This window comes from Chelonoidis abingdonii, chromosome 2 (genome assembly GCF_003597395.2).
Source record: "Chelonoidis abingdonii isolate Lonesome George chromosome 2, CheloAbing_2.0, whole genome shotgun sequence".
Lineage (NCBI taxonomy): Eukaryota > Metazoa > Chordata > Testudines > Testudinidae > Chelonoidis > Chelonoidis abingdonii.
In genome coordinates, this window is record NC_133770.1 from 162,091,702 (window position 1) to 162,104,443 (window position 12,742).

At 47.4% G+C, this 12,742-nt stretch overlaps 1 pseudogene; it reads left to right on the top strand.

Annotated features, from left to right (window-relative positions):
• Positions 1-1,412: 1,412 nt before the first annotated feature.
• On the top strand, positions 1,413-9,166 carry LOC116836916 (kazal-type serine protease inhibitor domain-containing protein 1-like; annotated as a pseudogene).
• Positions 9,167-12,742: the final 3,576 nt, after the last annotated feature.

Here is a 12,742-nt window from a genome sequence, read left to right on the forward strand (position 1 = left end):
ACCAGAGACTGCATGCGTGGAAGGAAAGGAGATTTTTACTTTTTAATTTGCCCTATTCTCCTCCCCATGTCCCACTTGCCCAACACACACACATTCGCTAGTTTCAAGCAAACCATGACTCCACGACAGGGATGATGTAAACTTTGGTGCCCCCTCATGGTTTCAGATTGAATATTGGCTATGACGCAAGATGTTTGTATCTTTCAGTCAATATTCTCACCTGGGGAAGGAATAGATGGCAGCGGTGGATGGAAACACTTCCCTGGTGGATTGTATTTTCTAACGGACAACCTATCCTAAATTCTCAATTACTGTGGAACAATCTTCACCCATTCATATATTTGCTTTCCACAACCAACTCCCTGTATAACGTTCCATGAGTGATGTAACCGAATGCTTGGCCGCTACTATCTAAATTGTATTGTTAAATGTATTAATCATATTTGGGTTATTGCTAATTATGAACTATATATAGTATTACTTTTAAACCAACCTTTGTACTTTTGAATAGAGGAACTGTCTCATGCAGTGACCAAGATGCAACAATATGTAGAAAATTATATGGCTCCTGATAAATAAATTAACATCGGGAACTTCCAGGCGACCATGTTCAAGAGTGCAGAAAACCATAGTGCCAGCACAGGACTCGCTAGGGAAAGGAGCTCAGGGAAGATGTTGGAGAGTGGCTACTTGCAGCCAAATTTTCACACACAGCCTCTAAGTTTAGGTAACTAATTTTGGGTGCCTAACCTGAGACATCTTGGGCCTGAGCTGCAGAGGGACTGAGCCTTTACAACCTACAATCATTTGAGTCAGAGCTGTGGGTACTCTTCAAAACTGGAGTCCAGGAAGTATTTCACGTTGGGTGTTCCAAATCAGAGGTCATTGCTGAAAATGTAGGCTTTACCTTGTAGTATGTATGGCCCTGTAGCCCCCAACTCTGAGCTGCATGCAGCTTTAGCTAAGTCTTACATTTTTAAAGCAAAAGGCAAACAACAAATCCTAGCCTCATATCCTAGGAACAGATTATCATCTATCTATCTATCCCATGAGCACAATATCCAGATGCCACATACACAACTCAGAGGTACAGCAAAGGATCAAAATTTCACCCCTTCCCCTCCTTCTACTGAGTTGAGTCTGTCCTTTTGTTGCTGGGTTGTGGCATGATTTTGCTAGATAGCCATGTGCTTTATTTGTCTGGCTGGTTTTTTTAGGTTTGAAATGCTTTCTATTTGCTCTTCATTGCATGGCATTTAAAGACCCAGCATGGCAGGCACCCTGCAAATAGACAGCAGTAGTTGCATCTCTATTTTAACTTCCTTCTTGGTATCTCTTTTTTGTCTCATGTCAGGTTTACAGGGCATGCATGGGCAGAATAGGAGCTTGGAAGCAGTGAGTATAGGTATATGATGTATGTGGGCAAAGGTGAGATGAAGACTTTGATCATCAGAGTTTGTAGATCTGACATATGGTCTGTGGTACCCCCCCAACAATAAGCTCTGACCTTTTGCATTCTTGTCAGCCCCAGAAATCTTCCTAGCTCTGAACATAGCCCACCAGCAATGAGAGATCTCAGCACTTTTAGCTTCTATACCACCCAGCCTGCCTGTGCCTACAATCCTTGCCTCAACTGACACAGAGAGTAGTTCCCTTCCACCAATTTTTTTATCTCCATTCCCTACGCTTTCTTCCTGGAAAATTCTCCAAAGAACAGAGCAGCCCCACATCCAGCTGTCTTTCCTTCTTGAAAGAGCTCTATCATCACTCAAACTGCCCAAATGACCTTGATCTGGGGCCAGCAGGAACTTGAAAAGGAATCTGAGAAAGTCAAAGCAAAGTGAAGGGCAAGTAAATTTCCCCTCTGATCTGAGCAGCTCAGCAAGAAGGAGTCTGGCCTCAATTATCAAGTCTCATTCCACACAAAAGCTAGAATGGAGGCCAGGGGCTGAACACACAGTGCTGCCCCCGGGAAAGGAAGAACAGCTGCTTGCTAGTCTCCGTCAGGCAAGCTGTCACAATCACACCTGCTGTCTCTGACGGTGCCACCTGCACAACTTAGCAGCAGAGATAAATACAAGAGGAGGGAGGATTTTTCTCCCTTCCCTGCAGGGACTGTGCTGGGCTATGTTTGAAGGTGGAAGGTCCAGGATCACTCTGTGGCTGCATATAGCAGTGGATCAACCTTGGGTTTAGCATCTGCAAAGACAAGATGGGCTATGGAGAATCCTGGGAATAGGGGAGCTCTCAGCGAAATAGGGACAGCTGAGAAAGGAAGAATCAGTGAGGAAGGAGATTGGAGAAAAGAAAGGAAACAGGTTGCCCTTATGCACAAGGAATAATACCTTGAGCCAGGAATAGCCCCTATGGAGCCAGTGACACTGCTTGTGGAGTAAGGTACTAATCAGTGTGGTAGTGAATCACAATCAGGCCATAGGAGTGTGAGGGAGAGGGAAGAGATCTGAAGGAAAGAGAGGAGGGTGAGAAGAGAAACATAAAGGGTGGAGACAGAAAGAGAAAACCCCACTGCTTTTTTAAAATACTCCAGTGTTTCACCAGCCACACTCTGTCACTAATGCAAGAGCTGAGGCCTAGTCCTGATCTGCCTTATACCAGTGTAACTCCCTTGATCCCAGTGGCACTGCTCCTGATTTATACTAGAATGAGACAGGTAGGAGACTTGTAGGGTTTGGGAGCTTACAGGAGAATGCGGCAATACTTTTAGGGTCTGGCCTCACTTGGAGCTGGAAGACACACTTGTGTGAGCTCTCATATGGCTAGAATGCTAAAAACAGAGTGTAGCCATGGCAGCATGGGTGGCAGGATGGATTAGCTGCCCCGAGTACATCCCCAGCCCAGTCCCTAGGCTTGTACTTGGGGCAGCTAGCCTGTCCAGCCGCTCATCCATGTTGGCTACACTCTCTTTTCAGAGCTAATGGGAGCATGTCTCCTTAGAGTGGAAATTCCGCCCCCAGCTCCAAGGGTAGGTGTACCCTTGCAGAGAACCCTTAGGGGGAAGCCCCATAGAACTGAATAGATCACCTTGCTATAGGTGCTGTAAATCTCTCCGCTAGGACTGAATAGCGAATTCTGTCCCTGCTATAGAAGTCTATAGGATGGCTGAAAAACCCAGACAAAGTCTACAAGGAGCTTTATCTATATATAGCGCTTATTGCCATAAATATAGATAAAGAGGACGACAGGATAAGAGTGAGGGTGAAAGAGCAAAAAGTTAAACAGAGAGAACTGGAGAGGAGGAGAGACCAAGGAGAAAGCAGGCCTTTCCATGTGCTTCCTCCTCACAAACCCATCCAGCCAACTACAAAGACAAGGCAAGATCCTTTTGCATTTATTTCCCTTTGCAATGTAACTCTTAATGGGAAGCATCTGTGGGACACAGATGGTCTCTGGATTGGATCCCTCCAAAGACATCCTCTTTCCTTTTGCTCTGTTCTGGCTGTTGATTGAAACCAGAGCCTGCCTGCCATGGGGGTGTGAGAAGAGGGCGGGGAGAGGAGGGCAGTTCATGCTGCTGGAGTTATTAGTGTTCGGCTCTGAGTGGAAACTAGAGGATTGGGATGTGAGGCTCCATCTGCACCCAGCTCACGCTTCCCAGTGGGTCAGAAAAGACTTGGTGCCATGTTCCTTGCAGGGAAGAAGAGGCACCCAGAGATAATCTGCAGGATGTTGCTACTGCTGGTGATGGGTCCTTCCATGGAGCCTCCTGCTTGCCGCATCCCACTGGACTCACATGGGCAGAAGAGGGTGCAGAAGGACAGTGTCAGTGCGTGCCACAGCTGTGCCCTAGAGCCACAACCTGCCCAGCAGGCTTGGTGTGTGACCACTGTGGCTGCTGCCTGGAGTGCGGGAATGCTGAGGGGCAGCTCTGCGACCTGGATGGCAGTGGCACCTTCTATGGGCGGTGCGGAGAGAATCTAGAGTGCCAGTTGGACATCCAGGAGCTAGGCTATAGGGGGATCCCCGAGCCACAATGTGTGTGCAGGTCCCAGGCGGCTGTGTGTGGCTCCGATCACATCACCTACCAGAACATCTGCAAGTTCCAGGAGGCCGTGCGTGAGAGAGAGGGGCAGAACCTCAGCATCACCAGCGATGGGCCCTGCCTAGCAGGTAACGACCCACCTCCTTGCTTGCCCTCTGCTGCTTGGAGAGAGACTGGGAGGGGGAAGGTGGCCCAGGGATAGACGAGAGATCCGGCCACTTTTCCAGCATACCTGGGGTGATGTGAAGAATGGCACAGGAGGCATCTAATCCTCCAAGCCATGGCCAGATTCCATTGGCCAGGCATCTATCATTGGACAGCTTGGATGGCTGGGAGGGCCCTTCAGGGAAGTCTTTAGCATTCTGGGCTTCTCAGCAAGGCTGTTATTGGGCAGGTGGAGCCTCTCAATCTCTCTTTCTGCCAGCAAACCCTTTCACCTCCTTCCTTGATCAATCCACACAAGAGATCAGGGGACTTGAATGCCCTAAAGGGCTGTCAGAGCTGTCCTGCAAATCAGGTTTCCTTGTGCGCTGGGCTCCTCTGTGAGCTAGCTCCCCACCCCGCTCCCAGGCGTGCGTTAAAGGCCAGAGCCGGATTCCTTCAGGTGCTGATTTATAATGAAAGGAGGTTGGGCAGAGAGAATATTCAGGTGCATGTGTACATTAAAAACAAACACATCCATTCCCCATCCCATCCACAGGCAGCTGCACTGGAGTTATGATTTATGTATGTACCGTGCGTGTGTACCATATATATGGTCTCTATGTATTCTTTGTATATATACATATTGTATGCAAGTACCCTATGGATATATGTACACAGTGTCTTATGTACCATGTTATTGTATATGTGCATGTACCATAGGTATATTGTATTAGTACTATATGTATGTACCATATGTGAATGTATCTACTGGGTATATCTGTATGCACCATAAGTAGATAACATACATATGTACTGTACATAAGTATATGGGGCCAGATCGTCATCTGAGATAAGTCAATGCAGCAGTGCTGCTTTACCCCACCTGGAGATATGGCACTTTAAAATGTGGTTATGTGTGTGCCACATGTGTATTTGCTCCATATGTATTTTATGTATCATATGTGGGGGTTAGAGATAGAAAGCCCAATTCTGCAACCCTTACTCACACCAGCAGTAGCCCTTACTCATGCAAGTTTTCCCACTGGCTTCCCTGGGGCTACTTCTGTGTGTAAGAGTTGCCTGTAGCACAGGGGTCCTTTGGGATGAAAGGCTCTAGCGAAATGCAAGCTAATGGTAGTGATTATTATTAATGGCTAGAGATGGGCCAAAAGCCAAATCGCAGATCTGATTGCTCCTAGATTTCAGGGAAATTCCAACCTGGATCCGAATCCGAACTCTGTGGCTCAGACCCATTAGTGACACCTAAAATCAACAATGAATTCAGTGTATTTCTCACATTGTTTGTTTCCTCTGATACGGCGGACTGGGATCAGGCAGAAGGCATGGTTCATTGCCGCACTCGTTACAGTATAAGGTGACTTGTGTTGTCTCCTAGCCATGTAGGCTGACCAGGCAGAGTGAGTGGCTAGATAGGATAGGAGTAGCTGCTGCTTAATAAGATGCTTTGATTGTTTAAATTTCTGCCATGCTTCCTGCAGCAACTTGTATGATTCTTGTTAAGGGAGGTTCATTTCTGTCTGGTGATGGAGGCAGATTAGGTTCTGACCTCCTGAGCTTCTAAAATCCTCGGCCTTTTGTCTGGATTCTGTGCAGTTCCCCAGATCAAACACCATCCCCAAGACCAGGTGAATGTGTCGGGCCATGATGTGATCTTCATGTGTGAGGTCTTTGCCTACCCCATGGCCCTCGTGGAATGGAGGAAGGATGAAGAAGAATTTGCTCTACCCTGAGATGATCCTCACATCTCTGTCCAGGTGAGTGACACTGTCACAGCCCCGCCTAGGCAAAGGGTCTCCCAGCTCAGCTCCACCCAGGTGAGGGTCCTTGAGGCAGTTCCATGCAGGTGAATGACCCTGACTTAGCTCCGCTTAAGTGAATGAACCCAACTCAGCTCGACCCTCATGAGTGACCCTGACATGCACCTCTGTCCAGGTGCATCACACACTTATCTCCATCTCGGTGAGTATCCTCCATGCTCAGTAAGATCTGGAGGCCCTCTGGGTGTGTGCCATTTTCTGACCGGCCCAGCTTGGCGATCGACTGTGGAACTCATTTGTCCTAACTCTCTTCCTGCTCTCAGTCCAGAGGTGGCCCTTTGAGATATGAGCTGTCCAGCTGGCTGCAGATTGAAGGGGTGAGGAAGACGGACGGAAGTGCCTACTTCTGCATTGCACACAACAAGCTGGGCAATGCCACTGCCAAAGCTACTCTTCCTGTCTTCAGTGCAGGTACCTGTGTCCCTGCCCACTTTATGAGCATGCAAGGAAACAAGAGATGAAAGAAACAGTCTTGCACTCTCAGTATGAGGCCTCCTGAAGGTCCCAAGCTCCATCCTTGACCCAGAGAATTAAAGGCAGGCCTGGCTGCAATGAAATGTTGGTTGTCATGGCTTCATATGCCAGGGCAGGTTTAGGCTGCCTTCGTTTATACCTGGGCAGCTCTGCTGACTTCAACTGAGTTGCATCCATGTAACCATCAAGTGGGATTCAGTCTGGAGATTTGATGTATTCTCTGGAAAACACCGTGTTATGCCAGCAGAGTTGCTGGAACGGGGAGAGGTAGACACAAGGAGAAAGGAGGAGGGAGAAGGGAGATGAAGGCAATTGGGGATGAAGGGAAGGGGGACAGAAAGAGGGAAAAAGGGAGATTGGGAGGGAGGGAAGGCCTTTTGCAATGAAATCCTTGGCTCTGTCCCCATTTTTAGGGGAAACTGGAGAGTAAATTATAAGATCTGAGGCTGGGCCCCTGTCCCACTCATTCCAGAGGAAGAGAGGTGGAGGAGGAGGGAGATTCAGGATTTGCCAGCCCATGTGCAGATAGTCTGCAGATCTCCCCTGTGAGCCAGAGGCAGGGGCCAGTCTCAGGTTTGCTGCATGGCATTCAGTGGGGAAAGGCCTAGGTCAGAAACACCCTCCCAAGATGCTATATTATGGGCAGAGGCAGAAACTGGTACAATTGCTACAGAGCCCACCTGGGTTTCTCTTATCCCTCTCACTGATCCTGCCTCTCCCTTTCCTTTATCCCTCTCTCCTGCCCTATGTGTTCTGCTGCAGAAGCTGCGCCTCCTGCCCTGTTTAGCTCCCCAGTGAACTCAGGAGAAGAGGCTCCCACAGCCAGCGAGGAAGAGGAGGATTACTCTGATTATTACTAATGTAGTGCCATCCCTGCCCCTGGCTGACTGACCCTGCTGCAGAAATCAGAATGGTCCACAACAAGACAGGGGAAGCAGATGAGCCTGGAGGGCAGGGCTTTTCCAGCTTCCTCTGGCTGGAGCTGAGATGCCCCGGATCCTGGATGCCAACAGCCATGGGCCAGGTCTCTCATGAAGGACATTAGGATATGAGCAAGAAAGCTCTGAAGCTGACTGTCCTGCCACTGGCTTGCCTGGGGAATGGGTAAACGGTCTCTTGAGGGTTAGGAAGTGCCCCATCCTAGCATGCCCTAACCCCGTACCCTTCATTGAGGCAATGGTGTTCATAGAGATCAAAGGGACCGTTCAACTGAAGCAGCCAAACGGACATTGACTAGATGCTCTTACTGCTACCGAATGCTGCAGTAACACAGCTGTGCTCTGGAGAGCTACTGTGCAATGTGGTGCTCTCGCAGGAAGGGAGGATCAGGTGTTTGCACTCGTAACCCTTCCACAGAGGAGTGAAATTCCACTCTGTGTAGCGGGGTCAATACAAAGCCTGCGCATCGCTTCAGTCCCACTTAGTCCCTGCTGTGCAAAGGGCCAGCAAGAAGGCTGTGCTTAAGAGAAGCACAGGCTTTCTCTCACCTTCTGTACACAGGTGAATGTCACTCAGGGCCTTCATTTTAATGCTCCACATTCTGCTGGGGAACAGGGGAGTGCTGCTCAGGTTACAGTTGTAAAGATGCTCCAGTGTTCCAGGGATGGTAAGGGCTGGATTGTAGGGGAACAAAAAATGATGTGCGTGCAGTGCTGGGGAGTACAGTTGGCATGATTTCTCTCTAACCGAGCCAGGAGGAGACGGGGGAGAAGATTGGAGCTGGATGCATTTCAGGGGAACCTTAGGCAGATGCACAGGTTCTCTGCATCCCCCTGCAGTGCATCGGAAGCAGGACTGTACGCAAGCCTGTCCCAGCATCTGCAGGATCCTAATGCAGCCTGGGCTTTCCTCTTGCCAGACGATGCAGAGGGTGGAAGGGATGGGGCAGGAGTGAGGGAACAGAACAGTCTGGCGAGTGGAGCACCTAGTTGAAAGGAGGCTGTATCTGGTTTGCAAACACTCAAGGAAAGAAAATGATTAGCTGTGAAAGATGCTTCCTATGAAACCTGTAACAGTTTATATCCTATCTGCAGTGAGGGTTTAAATAACAGCCTGTTTCTGGGTAGAGAAGAGCCTGGGTCTCATGTATATTTTAAATGATTCCAAAGAATTTCATTCCTAGTTATGTTCAGCTGATGAGGGAACGTGATCTCCTGTGGTTTCTTGCAGTGATAACACTTTGCCTGGCTCCAGTGCCTTCCATCACGGCCCGTTGCAAACATTTGCTGATTCAGCCTCACAGGAGCATATCATTTTCTTCATTTTACAGATGGAGAAACTGAGTTACAGGGAGGGCAAGTAAGTGACTTGCCCAAGGTCATGCAGTCATAAGCAGAGAGGCATTAGTCCCTCTCTGTGGGCCAGGTTTCATTGTCGGAAAAGCTTGCCCTTTAATTAGGTGCTTAAGCAGGTGCTGAAGCTCTTCTGAAAACCTGGACCCAGCTGTGGATGCTTAGGCTTGCTGCAGATTCTGGCATCTGATGTCTCTGAGGTAACCACATCTGGAATATCGTGTTCAGTCCTGGGCACCACGTTCCCAGATGCACATCGACAGACTGGAAGGAGTTCAGAGAATAATGACAAGGATGATCAAGGAGGTGAGGAAAAATTAAAAGAGCTGAATCCGTCTGGTTTAGCTAAGCAATGACTGAAAGGGGATGTGCTAACAGCCTGACAATATCGGAAGGCTGTGAACTCACAGAAAGGAGAAGCCTTATTTATGATGATACAGAGGATTCACTAGGAGGAATGGAATCCTAGTTATTATTTATTCTGCAGTAGCCTGAGACCCCGCAGTCCCATCGTATATAGCAAAGAGACAGTCCCTGCCCCAAAGAACTTGGAATGCAAGTAATGGTACTAGGAAAGGGAATATCAAGACAGCCTTCCCGACAGTGAGATCTATAAGGTGGTCTGGGAGCTCGATTGCTTGGGACATTTAGGACTAAACTCCAGAAATCAGGCAATAGGGAAGAATCTTGCATAGGTCTCTTCTATGAACCCAGGAGTCCTGGTTCCCAGTTCCCTGCTCTAACAGCGAGAGTATGTGAATGCTCACTTGCCAAAGGTCTTTGCAGTAAATCCCCTGTACAATATTAAGATGAGTACAAGGTGCTCCTACACAGGTACTTCTTGGGCAATCACGGCCCCTTCCACGTTCTTGGGGAAGAGGGTGTGTTGGTGTGAGTTACAGCCTGGTGCCCCCCTGAAAAGCCCCAGATATGAAATGTCCCTTGCAAAGACCCTTGTACTGGTTTGAACTCATTGGAAAATCTGGATAACACTTCCCCACCTCAGGCACCATCTCGTCTTTCCCCAGCCCTTCATTCCAACTCAGGACCCCCCAGGCAGACAGGAGCAGGTGTGCTGCCTGCTGCTGTGCCTCATGGAGGAAGCTCTGGAAGGATGGCAACAAATAAAGATTATGGCCTTTGTGTGACCCACAGCTGGGCTTAAAGGGACAGTGGTCTGGGATGGCCACTCACTTTCCCTCTCCCACCTGTGATTGCTCCCCAAAACCCTTTTCCTCTTGCCCAATGACTACTTCTGTTATTCCAAACACCTGGAACAGAGTAACTGGCCTTTCACACGACCTTCAAGTGTCAGTGTCCCATTTCAGCAGGGATTATATTTTTCTGTAGACTGAGCACATTGTGGTCTCTACTATCATGCAAAAATTATTGTAATTATTATTAGAAATAAAGTGACTGAAACAATAAAATATGATTGGTTTAATTTCGTTTAGGTTACCTAGAAATGGGCTCAAACAACTACCCTGGAGTCAAACCTACCCAAACGTTAGAGACATTTGTGCATGGATCTGGATCTGAAGGCTGCAATGGACCCAATGGGGACACTGGATTCACATGTCCTCAAATTTTGGGAAAGCTCAGATTCGGATCTGTAACTGAGCTTTGGAATTCAGGCCTGGTGGTGATGGTCTCTTGTCCCGTGGCTCGATCTATGTTTCAAGTTAAAATGAAATATGCCAAAGAAGCATCAGGTCTGCAGTGCAAGTTCTTCCCTTCACCCCAGCAGATAGAAAATCGGAATGTTCAGTATTCAGGCCGCCCTGTGTCCCAGTAACGGGAGTATAGATCAGATATTCTTGGTGTCATAGTATTCTTTCCCAAATCTGAACCTTAGAGTCCAAAAAATGAGGTACTAGCATGAAATCCTCTAAGCTTAATTACCAGCTTAGATCTGACATGCTGCCACCAATCAGGATTCTGAGTACCTGATAAACTCTTGGTTCCCACAAACCTTCAACTGGGGATCCCCCAAGACCAGATTCCCTATGAGTCTCACAACAAGGACAGTAAACCATTTCCCTCCCCCTCTTTTTACCTCTCCAGATCTTTCCTGCTGGGTACACCAGGAGAATATACCCTGCCATTCATTCCTTGGAAAACACAAACACAGAGAGATCAGGTTTCTCTCCCCCTTCGTCCCCTCACAGATGGCAATTACAGAATTTCAAGCTCCTGTTGAATCTAACACAAAGAGGAAATTAACCTTCCCTCCCACCAGTCCTTGGGGAGTAAGACTCAATACCTGTAGCATTTACAAGGAGTAAAAAATCCAATTAGGTCTTAAAAAAGAAAGTTTTTAATAAAAGAACAAAAAGAGTTAAAAATAATCCACTGTAAATTTAAGATGGAATATTACAGGGTCTCAGCTTTACAGAAAATGGATAAACAGCCTTATCCAGAAAAAATACAATTTAAAATATTTCCAGCAAACTACACATTTGCAAATACAGAAAAACAATTTAAGAGACTATACTGTCTGTCTACCTTTGTACTTACAAATTGGAAACAGAAGATTAGAGAGCCTGTAGATACGTGTTGTCAATCTCAGAGCCCAAAGAGACAACAGACCAAGAACAAAGGACCCACACCCAAACTTCCCTCCACCCAGATTTGAAAGTATCTTGTCTCCTGATTGGTCCTCTGGTCAGGTGTTGCAGGTCACTGTTTGCTAACCCTTTACAGGTGAAAAAGACATTAACCCTTAGCTATCTGTTTATGACACTTGGGATTTAGCAATATACTGATGAAGCGGTTCTGGTCTGATAGTCCCTGGGTAGTCATCCGGATGTTGAGGGAATGTGGACCACATACTTCCCAGTTTCCCATGCTCCCAGAGAATCAGTGTGGCTCAGAAATATTACAGATGCCCCCAGTGTGACTGAAGCAACAAAGAACAAGATATATTCACCAGATGCCTAATGTGTCAATCCAATGGCATGGGATGAGTTTACCTCGGCTGCCCAATCTGCCAGCAAAAGCATACAGCTCAGATAGCATCTGGCTGTGCAATCTGCTAATAAGATGGTATAAATCTTTGGTCCCCCAGGTGCCCAGCATGGGGAAGAGATATTCTGAGGGTATTCTGAGGATGCTCAATATGCCAGGGAAGGGATGCAGGTTGGATAGTCCACAGACACCTGGAATGTCATGGCTCTGATATCTCTGGCTGAGCCATCTGGTGAAATATGGATCCTATTCATAGGGTGCTCCGTATACCAGTGAAACGAAGGAAAGAGAAACAGCATCTCTGAGCCTCTCTCTAAATAAACCAAAGTGCCTTCAGCGTGCTGTCTCCAAGTGGGGTGATTTCAGTGTCAGCTTTCTTGTCCCTGTAAAATACAGCACCTCTGGAATTGGTTTGCAGAAACAAGCTGTGTGTATGGAGGCTGTATGGAATAATCATTGGGGCATCTTCAGATGGAAGATTCCAAGTTCTTTGCTAACAGTGGGCTGTTAAAGATCCCATGGCACTTTCCCTAAGAGTCACGGAGCCAGACTTTGATCTCAGTTACACCAGGGCAAATACAGAATAGCTCCACTGAAGTTGATGAAGTCATTCCAGATTTACACTGACATAACTGAAATCAGAATAAGGCCTTTTGCATTAACCCTGGTGTCCTGACCAAATCTGTTATTCTGTTCTGCCTCTTTAAATCCCCCTGGTGGTTTCAACTGGGTTTGAATTCTTCTTCACTTGCTGTCCTAAAATTTCTGTGTAATGATGCCATATTACATAGCTGCTGCCTCCTATCTCAGAGGTGTCTGTATTTCAGTGGGAAGGGGGGGTGGGGGATGGGTGAAGTGATTCTTGGACATCTTGTTTGCAATGTATTATAGGTTACTTACAGGTGAAAGACGCAATATAACATTATGCAGCATTATTGTCAGTCTCGTTAGAGACCTGTCCCCTTGATTGGTGCCACATCCAAAAACTTAACTGCCTGCCACAACACCACCTAAGCAGCATAATGGGA